This window comes from Myotis yumanensis, unplaced genomic scaffold, assembly GCF_028538775.1.
Source record: "Myotis yumanensis isolate MYYU_CA2020_CCGP unplaced genomic scaffold, mMyoYum1.0.hap1 SCAF_1, whole genome shotgun sequence".
Taxonomy (NCBI): domain Eukaryota; kingdom Metazoa; phylum Chordata; class Mammalia; order Chiroptera; family Vespertilionidae; genus Myotis; species Myotis yumanensis.
This window is the reverse complement of record NW_027223752.1, coordinates 49,299,665-49,311,868: the sequence shown is the minus strand read 5'-3', so window position 1 is coordinate 49,311,868 and position 12,204 is coordinate 49,299,665. Positions and strand designations below refer to the sequence as shown.

The window sequence follows — 12,204 nt, the reverse complement described above, 5'->3', positions numbered from 1 at the left end:
AGTGGATGATACATTAAGATATCTCTTTTTCTTTGTTGGTAAGTACTTTTGGATTATCAGTGAGGGACTGTAAACAGAATTGGTAGTAGAGTTGTTCTCACTTATTTCCTCCTTTGTTTGTTTATATACGTGTACATTGAAGCTTTGCAAATCTTTTATTTGGGAGTATGACTAACATCATTAAAGTTAACTGTGTAATACTGTAATTATGGTGAAGGTAATTCTGTTTTATAATCAGACCAGTATTTAAATTTATTTATTCATCAATCCAGTCAGTATTAGTTTAATAAAGATACAATGACCTTTTACTATGTAACGGAAAAAAATAGCAGGCTTTTGGGATATAATAATAAGATCTAGTTTCTTCTCTCTTTGAGATTATATCATAGCAGGATAGCAGGAAGGATAGACACTAAAAAATAACTTTAACAATATTTAAATTTCAGTTGTGACAAGTTGTTATGAAGGTGTGAGAAATTTGACTGCATCTAGACCAAGAATAATGGAGAAGCTATCTTGAGAAGGTAGCATTTAGGTGAGATCTAAAGGATGACGGTGTGTAGGGGGAAGGGGGCATTCCAGGCAGAGGAACCAGCATGTGTGAAAGTTCTGGGTTGAAAATGAATATGACAAATTCAAGAAGTAGCTGGAGTATATAGAAAGGCAAGGGAGTGCATCTCATTATAAAGCTGGCGAGGGCAGAGGTAGGAAAGGCATTGCACTGCATATTGAAAATTTTAGCCTTTATCCTATGATCAATAAGTCATTCATGGGTTTTAAGCAAAGGATGGGTATGATGGGTATGATTAAATGGGTTTTTAAAAAAGTACCATTCTGGCTACAGTTTTGGAGGTAGGTAAAAATAGAAGTACACCATACACAAATTTAGCTTGGACTAGATGGAAAGACATGGCATTAAAAGGGTAGAATCAGCAGAATTTTGGTAGTTGAATGAATATGGGACAGAGGGAGTTTCAGAGATCAAAAATAATTGCCACACAATCAGCTATATTATAAAAAAGACTACATAGTTTTTGTTTTATAACTCTTTAGTATTTGCTATTGTTGAATTATATATCTATATATCTATACTTGATTTCAGAGAGGAAGAGAAAGGAAGAGAGAGAAACATCAATGATGAGAGAGAATCATTGATCAGCTGCTTCCTGCATGCCCCCTATTGGAGACCGAGCCCACAACCCAGGCATGTGCCCTGACATGGAATCAAACCATGACCTCCTGGTTCATAGGTCAACACAACCACTGAGCCACACTGGCTGAGCTGATGTTGCTTATTTTTAAAAATAATTTTGCTATGGAAAATTTCAAACGTGCAAAACTAAACAGTTTCAACAATTATCTATTAATGACCAGTCTTATTTCCCTAAACCCCTACCCCTTCCCCTCTGCCATATTTTATGTTAAAATAAATCTTTGATAACTTTTTCATCTGTAAATATAACTGTGAAGTTCTATAAGCTTTATTAAAAACCACTTCTACAATATCATTATATACAAATTTAATAATTCTTTAATATCATCAAATATCCAGTCAATGTTAACATTTCTAATTTTCTAATTTTTTAAATTTAGAATTTGTATGAATCAAGATCCAAATAAAGTTCACACACTGAGACTGGTTGATTTGACTCATAAATATCTTTTAATCTAAAGATTTTCCTCCACCTCTGTTCTCCTTGAAATTTATCAAAGAAATTTGTCATTTGATCTATGGTTTTATACAGTATGAGTTTTGCTGACTGTATCCCCATAATGCCATTTAGTATATATTTTCCTGTCCTCTGTATTTTCTATAAATTGGTAGTTGGGTCTAGAAAATTTGTCAGACTTGGTTTGTTTTTCTTTTTCTTTCTTTCTTTGTTCCCCCTTTTTTTTTTCTTGTCAAGATGGTGTTGTGTTTTATCATTTGGTTGTGGCCCCTTTTGTAATTTTTTCAACCTTGGATCATCATTACCTAGATATATTAGTTGTGCAGTCATTTCTGCACAGAGGCCTCTCACACAAACTGCTTTTCACAGACAAGCCTGCACTGAATTGCCTACCTGCACTGTATTTCTTTAATCTAGTCAGCCCTTATAAAGGAGTTCTTGGAATCCTATTAGAACTAATAGGACTGAGGCTTTCCCCATCCAATTAGAGCTGTGCAGCCCTGGCCAATCAGAAGGGCTCTGTTCTGACCAATCAAAACAGTGCCTTTTGGACCAATCAAGTTGTGAGGATTTGGATTCCTCGGTTGCATTAGGATGGACCAGTTATGGAGCAGGGGGACTCCTGTCCATATACACTGAGTGGGCAGATTATTATGACCACCTGACATTTGTAGGCAAATTAGCCGGACACGCCATCATATGGGATATGGAAGCCAAAGGCCTGTTCAAACACCTTTGCTGTCTGCAGTTACCAAGATAAAAAGTCTCCAATTCGCACAGGAACACAAGGATTGGACAGTCGAGCATTGGAAAAAAGTCATGTGGTCCGATGAATCACGTTTCCAGTTGCATCATGCAGATGGCAGAGTGAGAATTTGGCGGAAACAGCATGAAAGCATGCACCCCACATGCATGAGTACAACCCTTCAAGCTGGTGGGGGCAGTGTTATGGTTTGGGGCATGTTTTCCTGGCATGATTTGGGCCCTTTGATTCATGTGGAACAACGTCTGAATAGCACAACATACCTAAGTATCATTGCTGATCAAGTTCATCCTGTCATGTTGACGGCATATCCCAACGGAGATGGCTTCTTCCAACAAGACAGTGCACCATGCCACGGTGCTCGTATTGTGTAGGAGTGGTTTCAAGAACATGAGGGAGACTTTGCCTTGCTTAGGTGGCCCCACAATCACCAGATCTCAATCCAATTGAGCATTTGTGGGATGAAGTTAAAAGAGCCATCAGGCAGCTGGTTCCACAACCATCAAATCTCACAGAACTGGACAGTGCTATTCATCAGGCATGGTGTCAGATTCCTCACATCACCTTTCAACATCTCGTGGAGTCAATGCCAAGAAGAATCGCTACAGTATTGAAGGCAAAAGATGGCCCAACGAAGTATTGATAGGGTGGTCATAATAATCTGGCCACTCAGTAATCTGATGGCTTTTCTTTACAAAGCCCTAGGCACAGAGAGGATTCCTCACCATCACTCAGCCCTGTTCTTTAGTTACACCCTTGAGTAGGGGTGAGCTGCAGCAATAGTTGGCTCATACCAATATACCAACCTGACCCATCCATAAATCAGACCCAAGTTTTCCTTCTTCCTTTATCAGGTTGTGTGGACCCCATGAAGTTTGAGGTAAAGTGTTGCTGCAAAAGATGTGGCAGTCTTAGAGGTTTTGCTCACTTGTTTATGTAGCTTATCTCTGCCTTCTGTGTCTATTTAAGCTCAATCCTGAATATATCATTTCCATGATACAAAGGATTACTGTTGCTTTGGTCCATTTCTTGACATGGTGGATCTGACAATATGTATAACTCCAGTTTCATAGTTGCTTATGTTCCACAGTTAGGTGCTCATTCTTTATTAAGATTCACTTCAGAAAAAAAAATTCACTTCAGGATCTCCTTTTCAAACAGGACCTTCTTTTCTGCTGCAGCAGGTAGGGCTTTGCTCTGGAAGCTGAGGTCTGAATTATAGGGTTTTTGTTGGGACTTGCCAGAGACTCTTCATAGTGTGCTTATCTACCATGGATATCTCTAGCACCTTGGCTAGGCTGGATTATAGCATCTAAATGTCAGGGCTGCTCAAAACCTGGACTTGCAATAGAGCTCTCTCTTAATCAGAGCCTCACTCAAAACTGATAGCCTTCTAAGGTACCCAATAAGTGGGTTGTAGCAATAGTCCCCAAAGAAGTACATGTTGTCTACAAAATCCAGAAGCCCATTAGGTGCTGTGTTTGTTTCTAAGTATTAAGGAGTGAGAGATACAAAGAGTTGATCTTATGGAAGGATGAATTGGCATGATCAGACTATTCACCTGATCTGACCGACTCCTGAATCATGATAGAATAAACCTCCTACCCTCTGGCACATTTCCTTGGACCATCTCACTTCTTGTTTACCAAATATAATTAACATGACATTTTATCAATATAGACCAGCAAGATATAGTGTGGAATGTTAAAATGATCAAAGTCTCTCTGGACTGTATTGTGACAGGGAACAGGAGCATTAACATAGCCTGGGGCAATGCAGTGAGCACTTCTGTACACACTTCTGTTCTTTCCATGTAAATATTATTGTAATTTGCTCTTTTATATTGATGGAGATAGAAAATATTGCATTTTCCAAAACATTATTCACATACTAAGTATTATATCTGTTTTAGTAAACCTTTAACACCTGGCACAGTAGCTGTAATTAGAGATACCACTTGGTTGAGTTTTCAGTTAGTACACCATTATCCGCCACAATTATCGACCCTCAACCACTGAGTCACACTGGCCGGGTTGTTTTGCTTTGTTTTGTTTTTTTTGTTGTTTTTGGTTTTTTTGTGTGAGGGAGAAAAATTCTTTATTGATAAATAGGTTACAGTAAAATAAAATGATGTGTTTTGGGGGGAATAAAAACTCTGAGTCCTAGTGTCTCTCCACCCCGCCTCTAGCTCTTGGCTTCTGCCTTCACGCTGGTCTCTTTGGATGATGAGGCCGTGGTGGACATGCCAGGCCTTCTTGGGCCCCTGGGGACCTCTGTCTTCCTAGTCAGTGGTTCAGGTACCATCTTGGACTCGCTGTCCTTAGGAGGAGCAGCAGCTTTGGCTTTCGACCCTTTCCTGGCCCCCTGGGCAGTGGCCTCTTTAAGGACCTTGTTCCCTGTCTTCTTTTTGGCCGGGGAAGTCACACCATTTTCACTCTTGGGGACTGTGGGTTTTGAGCTCCGAGTCCCAGCCTTGGTTTTCCTGTGGGCCTTGGCATCTGCTGAGCTGTCCTTCTTGCCTTTAATCTTTAACTTCCCATGGGGTCCGCTGGCACCAGGAGGGGCCTCTGTGGCCTTGTCTGGCTATTGGGGGGCCTTCCTGGCCTTGCCTCCTCTTGCCTCTTCGCCCTTGGTCTGGCCATCTTTCTTGGGGGCCTCCTCCTTGGTCTCACCAGGTCTCCGGGGGGCCGACACGGTGGCTGTCTTCCTGGGCTGGATTTTTTTCTTTTGCTTGGGAACTAACTTGAAGCTGCCAGTGGCCCCCCTGGCCCTGGAGTTGATGGGCCTGATGAGGAGGACGCGCTGCATGCCCGTGTCCAGGGCCCGCTTGAGCACAGCAGGTACTTGAGCCAGATGGCGTCCACCGTAGGGTACTTCTGCAGGATGTACACCTTGATGGCCATCACCAAGGTGCCCTGGCGCTGCTCGCCCGCCTGCAGCACCTCCAGCACCATGCGCAGCATCGGGAGGTTGCGGCGTGGTGGTGGGACGGCATGTTGGCGTGGGTCTGGCTTGAGAGTCCCAGACCACTCGGAGGTGGAGGTCATGGAGGTTAGCAAGGCTGAGGAGATCAAGGTGTCACCGGAGGCCAAGCTCCCGGGAGCCATTGCGCAGGCTGACACAGACGCAGAGATCTGTTTTTAATATAAACGTTTTTAGGCAAGGTACCTTTCGTACTCTATGGAAAGATTTTCCTTCTCTGTGGAAAGAGTTACAAGGTAGACCTGGTTGCCAAGCTGCATCCTTAGCTGTAGCAGAGGTGAGAGTCCACTATCTCAATGTTAGCTGGACAGTTAATGCTAAATTACTCAGGAGCAAAAGCAGTGCTTATTGCCAAGTAATCTGGCTGCTGTGAGCATCTCTGTGCTCTTGCTTTGAAGAAAGGACTAGGAGTCTGGAGGCAGGATTCTGGATTTGCCTCTGTTACAGTGGTTGGAGGCTCCTTCCCTCTCTCCTCAGCTATGCAGAAGCTAGCTGAAGAGGCAACCAGCCTGGGAGGCCCTTTCCTTTGACTGGGAGTCCTCAATCCTGGATACTTGGTGGCAGGAGATGGGGAAAGGACCAAACTTTTTGCATTTATTTTTCTTTCATAACTTCTCAGAGGCCATGCTGACATTCTTAAAGTGAGGACTAGGTGTTGGGTGAGATGAGTTTTCTGATGCTCCAACTAAGGATCTGAAGAATGTGTCAACCAGGAGCCTTTAGGTTTCATTTTTAGGCACAAAAGGCCCTTCCCTGCCCAGGTTCCATAGATCTGTGCCAGTGTGGTGCTGAAAATCAATATGACAACTTGGGAATACAGGAGAATGCCCCAACTTACCAGCAAATAAGGGAATTTTTTTTAAACATCAGTATGAAATCTCTTAGCCTCTCAGTGTATTAAAACAGAGGATCCACCAGGTAGGCTGATCTAAGACCCTCAGTTTATAGATAAGACTGAGGTCAAAAGAGGGGAGGGCCTTGCTCAGGATCACCCTGACTAGCCCCAAGTTCACCCACCACCCTCACCACCAAGTGTTTGGATAAAGGTCAACAAACTCTCCTTTTCTTGTTCTTGCTGCCCCTCAGAACTCATCTTTTAAATGTTGTGCCTGTATTCTTTTTCATCTAGTCCTACTGCCACTGCCCTAGTTAAAGTCTTTTTCTTTTGCCAAGATGGTGATGATGATAATAACAGCAGCAGCTACCATCGATTGAGTCCTTCCTCTTCATCAGACCCTATTCTAAACGTTGTAAGTATGGACACTTAAATGTAGCAGCCCTTTGAGGGAGATTCTAGTTTCACTTCCATTTTATAGATGAAGAAACTGAGGCACAGAAGTTAAGCACAAGGTCATAGAGCTGGTAAGTAGTGGAGCAGATTTGAATTTGGGCAATGTGACTCTGAAGTGCATGCTCTCAACTATTTTATTATACTTTTTTAGTGTATATTAGCATAATGGATGACATTATTACCCCATTTTACAAACCAAGAAACTGAGTTTTGGTAAGATTAAGGTAGTTCATAAGTCTAGTAAGGAGCAGAGTTGGTTCTCAAACCAAAATACTTGCTGTTAAATACTAGGGATACATTCTCCTTGTCATAATAATTTCCGCACATCAAATGGACTAAACCTAAATTTCCAACAGGAGAGACAAATAAGCTGTATTTTTAACAAACAAGTCTAAGGACCACTGCTATGTTGATGTCCAAACCTTTAACACAGACAGCTGGGGGATGAGGACATGTGCTGGGGGGTGGGAGCAGCCAGGGAGAGATCAATTGGGGGAAAAGGAGACATATGTAATACTTTAAACAATAAATAATTTGAATTAAACATATATTTATTATTATTGATTTCAGGGAGAGGGAGAGAGAAACATCAGTGAAGAGAGAGAATCATTGATTGGCTGCCTCCTGCATGCCCCTTACTGGGGATTGGCCCAGCAACCCAGGCATGTGCCCTTTACTGGAATCGAACCCAATACCCTTAAGTCTGAGGCCGACGCTCTATCCACTGAGCCAAATCGGCTAAGGCACCTGTAAAGAATTTTTATAAAAATTTATTTGAGTCGAAAAGAGGATACATCTGAAAGCAAGATCTCAACAGCCTGAGCTCCATGCTTCCAAGAATAGCAGTGTGCAGCCCCTTTTTATGAAGGTAAGGAAGATTTCGTAAGGGTGGGAGGAAGCCCCGCAGGAATGGGATTATAGGGCAGTTGAGATTATGTACTTAAGGGTCTGAAAGGGGGCATTTCAAAGGTGTGTTAGCCTAGATGCACAGAAACAGTGGATGGGGCTTGCTTATGAGAAGTTACATGCTTAGAGCAAGTCTGAAAAGGGGGGTGGGGCAGCCTCTAGTTGCCATGGAAGCTATTGCTCTTAGTGATACAAAAGGCAGGCCTGGCCTGCCCAGCCCTCCAGACAACAGCATTTCCACATCAACCTGAGTCCTGAATATTTAAAAACTGTCTCTAACACTAGTGTAAGTCAGCAGTGTTACTTCTGGAAAACACTGCATTCAGTGCTCTGTGCTGCAAGGTGTACACTCTCTAAAGACAAATGTTCTTTATCTAAAACATCTTTACCCCCTACCTTGGAGCACCAAGTGCCCATTCTCCTCCCCACTGGGATAATCTGGTTTAACTGCCTCCATTGCTTTCTAGACACAAAGTCCCATTCAGAGGTTATCTTAGGGGCAGCCTCCTTCTCACCCCAGGCTCCCTCCTGGCCCTCTCAGCTTCCTCTCTCAGACCCAGAAACAGGAAGAATTGTTTATTACTCCGTATGGGCTAGAGAACCCATATTGTCTGTAAGAAGAAAATTAGGCTACCCTCCAAGGAGGTGGCCTCCAGAAAGCTTTGATTTCCCCTGGTGAGTCAACACAAACAATAAATGTCATAAATTAGTTTCTCAATAAATTATTGTGCTACATTAAATGCCCATAAGTTCTCTTTCAGTTCAAGTATCTTTTGATAGAGTAAAAGTAAAGTGGAGTGAGAACTAGAGAACTAAATTAGTCTCTTGAGGAGGAGTGTGCTGGGAAGGGAACATTTGTGGTGGCCCCTGGTGGTTATGGAGTTCACCTGGTGAAGAAATGAGGAGGCTATCATATGCTCGGTGCTAAAACCCAGGGCCTGAGTCGGGCCAGAGACTTCCCAACCCATACCATGCTGCTGGGCCCTAACCCTCCGCATCGCCAGGGTTTAAGAAGCGGGTTCCAGTGAGCTCAGAGCCTGGAGGGACCAATGTCCTCTTGTCAGCGGGGTGGAACGTTTGGTCGAGGTGGAACCTGCAAGATGACAATACGCACTGAACCACCAGATGTCCCCCTGCTTCTCTGGGGGAACCCATGTTCTGGGAGTAGGGCTGGGGCCACTACCCTACAGTAAGACCTTGTCATTCATGTTGTGATTGCTGTGGGTGTAAACTATATCGAGTTAAAGAAAGAAAAGGAAAGGGGATGGGAAAGACATGGCAAGGTAGAGGAAGGCAGGGAAAGGCGAGTCTGCTTTGGAGAAGATCTTCCGCCATGACCTGCCCGTTTAGGAATGCATGATCAGATCACCCTGTGAGGTCACTTTTTTGTCCACAAAGCTCATATGTTCTTCCTCTGGGACTCCCAAAGCCTGATGATTCTTGGCACCTCTAAAAAGCAAAGGGCCAGAATAATATTTTTATTTCGTCCAATGAAAAGTCTGAATCTATAGCCTTATTCCCAGAACCATTTTGTAGGAAACCAAATTAAGATAAACAGACAGCATTCCTGACTCAGTCTAATAATTTCTTCCACTTATACTGCAAATACTCCTCCCTGCCTTTTTCCTCCTTATCTCTCGGATGCAGAGCCGCGTCTCACATCCTATAGTCACCTCCTCAGAGTGGAGGCTGGTGCAAAAAGCCCTGAATTAGGGAACCAGGGCTCTAGTCCCAGATCGGCCACCTCCTGAGTAACCTCCAGGAAACAGAACCACTAGTGGGCCCGAGTTTCCCCATCTAGGAAGGAAAGGTTGCACTGAATATTTCACAGGAAAAAAATCAGCACACACATTTTGGGGAGGGGGTCAATTAAAATTCTACCCACACAACTAAAATTAGTTTTAAGTGTTCAGAGGCGACTGGAGTAAGTAATTTCCAAGACTGTACTCAGACCTCATTTCCATAATTTCTAGACTTGGAGAGTGAAAGTGGAGGTAGAGTGGGAGGATGGCAGTGGACTTCTTTTTGCAGCGGGGTCCCCACAGCAGCCCTCTCGCATCCGCTGCCCTTTTTGACGAAAAGGAGTGTGTCTCACACATGTCTCCTGAGCTGTTTCCGATGTCTGCAGAGGAAGTGGGGCCCCTTGCTAAGGATGCAGAAGGCTAGGAGGGGCGTGGGCAGCCTCAGAACTCGGCCCCACACTATTGGAGCCAACTCCTCCAGGAAGGAGAAGGAAAGGGGTACAGGAGCTAGCATGGATCCAGTGCCACCTGCTAGGTGCACTTATGGCAGTGATGGTGAACCTATGACATGCGTGTCAGAGGTGACACGAAACTCATTTTTTGGTTGATTTTTCTTTGTTAAATGGCATTTAAATATATAAAAATAAATATCAAAAATATAAGTCTTTGTTTTACTATGGTTGCAAATATCAAAAAATTTCTATATGTGACACGGCACCAGAGTTAAGTTAGGGTTTTTCAAAATGCTGACACGCCGAGCTCAAAAGGTTCGCCATCACTGACTTATGGTGTCTCAAAGGAGCCCCTGTTACAGAGTAGGAAAATTTTTAGGCCTGCTTAATTATCTAGCCACCTCAGCAGCTTGACAGCCTGTGCAAAGTTTCTAGGAACTGAGCTCCCACACCTGAGCAATGGCCCACAAAGAACAGATCAACACTCCTGGGCAACAGGCCCATAAAGAACAGACCGATCAGAATTAAGAATAGTCCTTACCTTTAAGTTACCCAGAAATGAATAACAGGAGGAGGATGAATAGCTTGGCTAAAACTACACAATTAGCTTTTGTAACTTGGCTTTGCTTGCTATGGGAACCTGAACACAGACGTAGTTGTCCCCTTTAAATATTGGACTCTGCAGATGGTCGTGGCCGCTTCTCTCTCGGGCTTCCCGAGTGGAGGAGCGGACACTGGCCAGTCAATAAAGGCTCTCTAAATTTTAATCAGTCTGGAGTTCTGGTCATTCTGTCGCTCGCACTCCACAACACCCCATGACTTCGTAGATAGGTCTAAGCGACCCTTCAGGTAAGAAAAATTTGGAACAGAGAAAGGAAGCAAGTTGGTCCCAGGCATCAAATGGTGGATCCAAGAGCCAATCTGTGGGTGGTTAGTGAGCTGGGTGTCGGGATCATAGCCCCTGTGTGGGCAGTCGGGGTCATGTGCACTCAGTTATTTCTGCTTCAATAGGACTAACCAGGGTTCTCTTTCTGGAACTTGGGAAGCAAAGAATGTGGTTGAGAATAATCAGAACAACCTTCGGAATGAGTGAAAGTGAATTGAGTGTCAGTTCTGGGCCAGCTATTTCCTCCTCTAGTATTTCACTTAATCCTCGCAGCTGTATGGCCTGGTAGGCAGGACAGACGTGACTCCCTTCCTACAAGAGCTCAGGCTTAGCGAGGGTCGGCGGGCCATTCAGGGCCAGCCCTTCTCACTCGCTCGCTGGCCCCACTCCCATCATGGGGCCTTCTGGTCACTGTCTCACGTGAGTTCCTTGAGCATAGGACCCTATGTAAGTCCTCTCCCTCCTGCATCTGGCCCAGCATGGGTGCAGAGGTGATGCTCAGAGCCAGAGCATGAGTGTTTTCCAAAAGATTGTAAAATATTTGAAGTTGTGAACTTCCCCCACCCCAGCCCAAGCCTCTCTCTTTTCCATGTGTATGTGCCCGTGTACCAGAGTTGCTCCCGACAGCTAAGTGGGAAAACAAGTCTTTCCCTTTAGCAGGAAATCATACCTCAGTGGGATGCTAGACAAGAGCACTGTGCTAGGAGTCTCAGAACAACCACAACCCTCTAGTTACCTCAGTTTCCCCATTGGTGTAAGCTGCAGGCCTCTACAGGGCCTAAGGGCTCCAACCCTTTTATGGGTGGGGCTCCCAATACATCCCAGGGGCAGGGCCCAGAAGGAATTCTTGCTTAGCCTTGTCATCCACAAGCTGCCCCACACAGGCCCTGTCTCTGTGGTCTTTCCTGCTTTTCTACTTAAAAATGGTCCTCACTCAGCTTTGATCAGATCAAAGGGACACATGCTGCTGCAACTTGCTGGTCAGAGGCTGTCACTGCAAACCCTTGCCTGCTGGTCACAGGTGAGTTTTACCCAGTCCTGTGGGGGTACCTACAGAATGTAAACTCCATGAGAGCAGGAACGATGCCGCCCTTGATCATTAATTTATTCTTGAATGGCATTGAATGTTTCTGGAAGGAAGGAAGGAAGGAAGGAAGGAAGGGAGGGAGGGAGGGAGGGAGGGAGGGAGGGAGGGAGGGAGGGAGGGAGAGAAATAGGGGATGAGTGGAGATGGTTCCTGCCATGTAGAGCCAACAGGCTAGTTGAGGAGAAAGGAGGCACACACAAAGGTAAATAATGACTGAAGGACCAGGTTACCATACAGAGCAAAAGTATCAGGTGTTGCAAGACAGCATGTGTTCAGGCCAAATTTGTGTGTAGACAGTAAGGGCTGCAGGAACACAGTGTGACTCTGGGGACAGCAGAAAGGCACTGCAGGTCAAGGCGGAGGCAGACTCCGCCCCTGCAGTCTCGGTGTTGGAAATGAGCAAGGCACGCTCAAGCTCTCCAACA

At 44.6% G+C, this 12,204-nt stretch overlaps 1 pseudogene; it reads right to left on the bottom strand.

Annotated features, from left to right (window-relative positions):
- Positions 1 to 4,617: 4,617 nt before the first annotated feature.
- LOC139002818 (histone H1.8 pseudogene) lies at positions 4,618 to 5,540 on the bottom strand (annotated as a pseudogene).
- Positions 5,541 to 12,204: the final 6,664 nt, after the last annotated feature.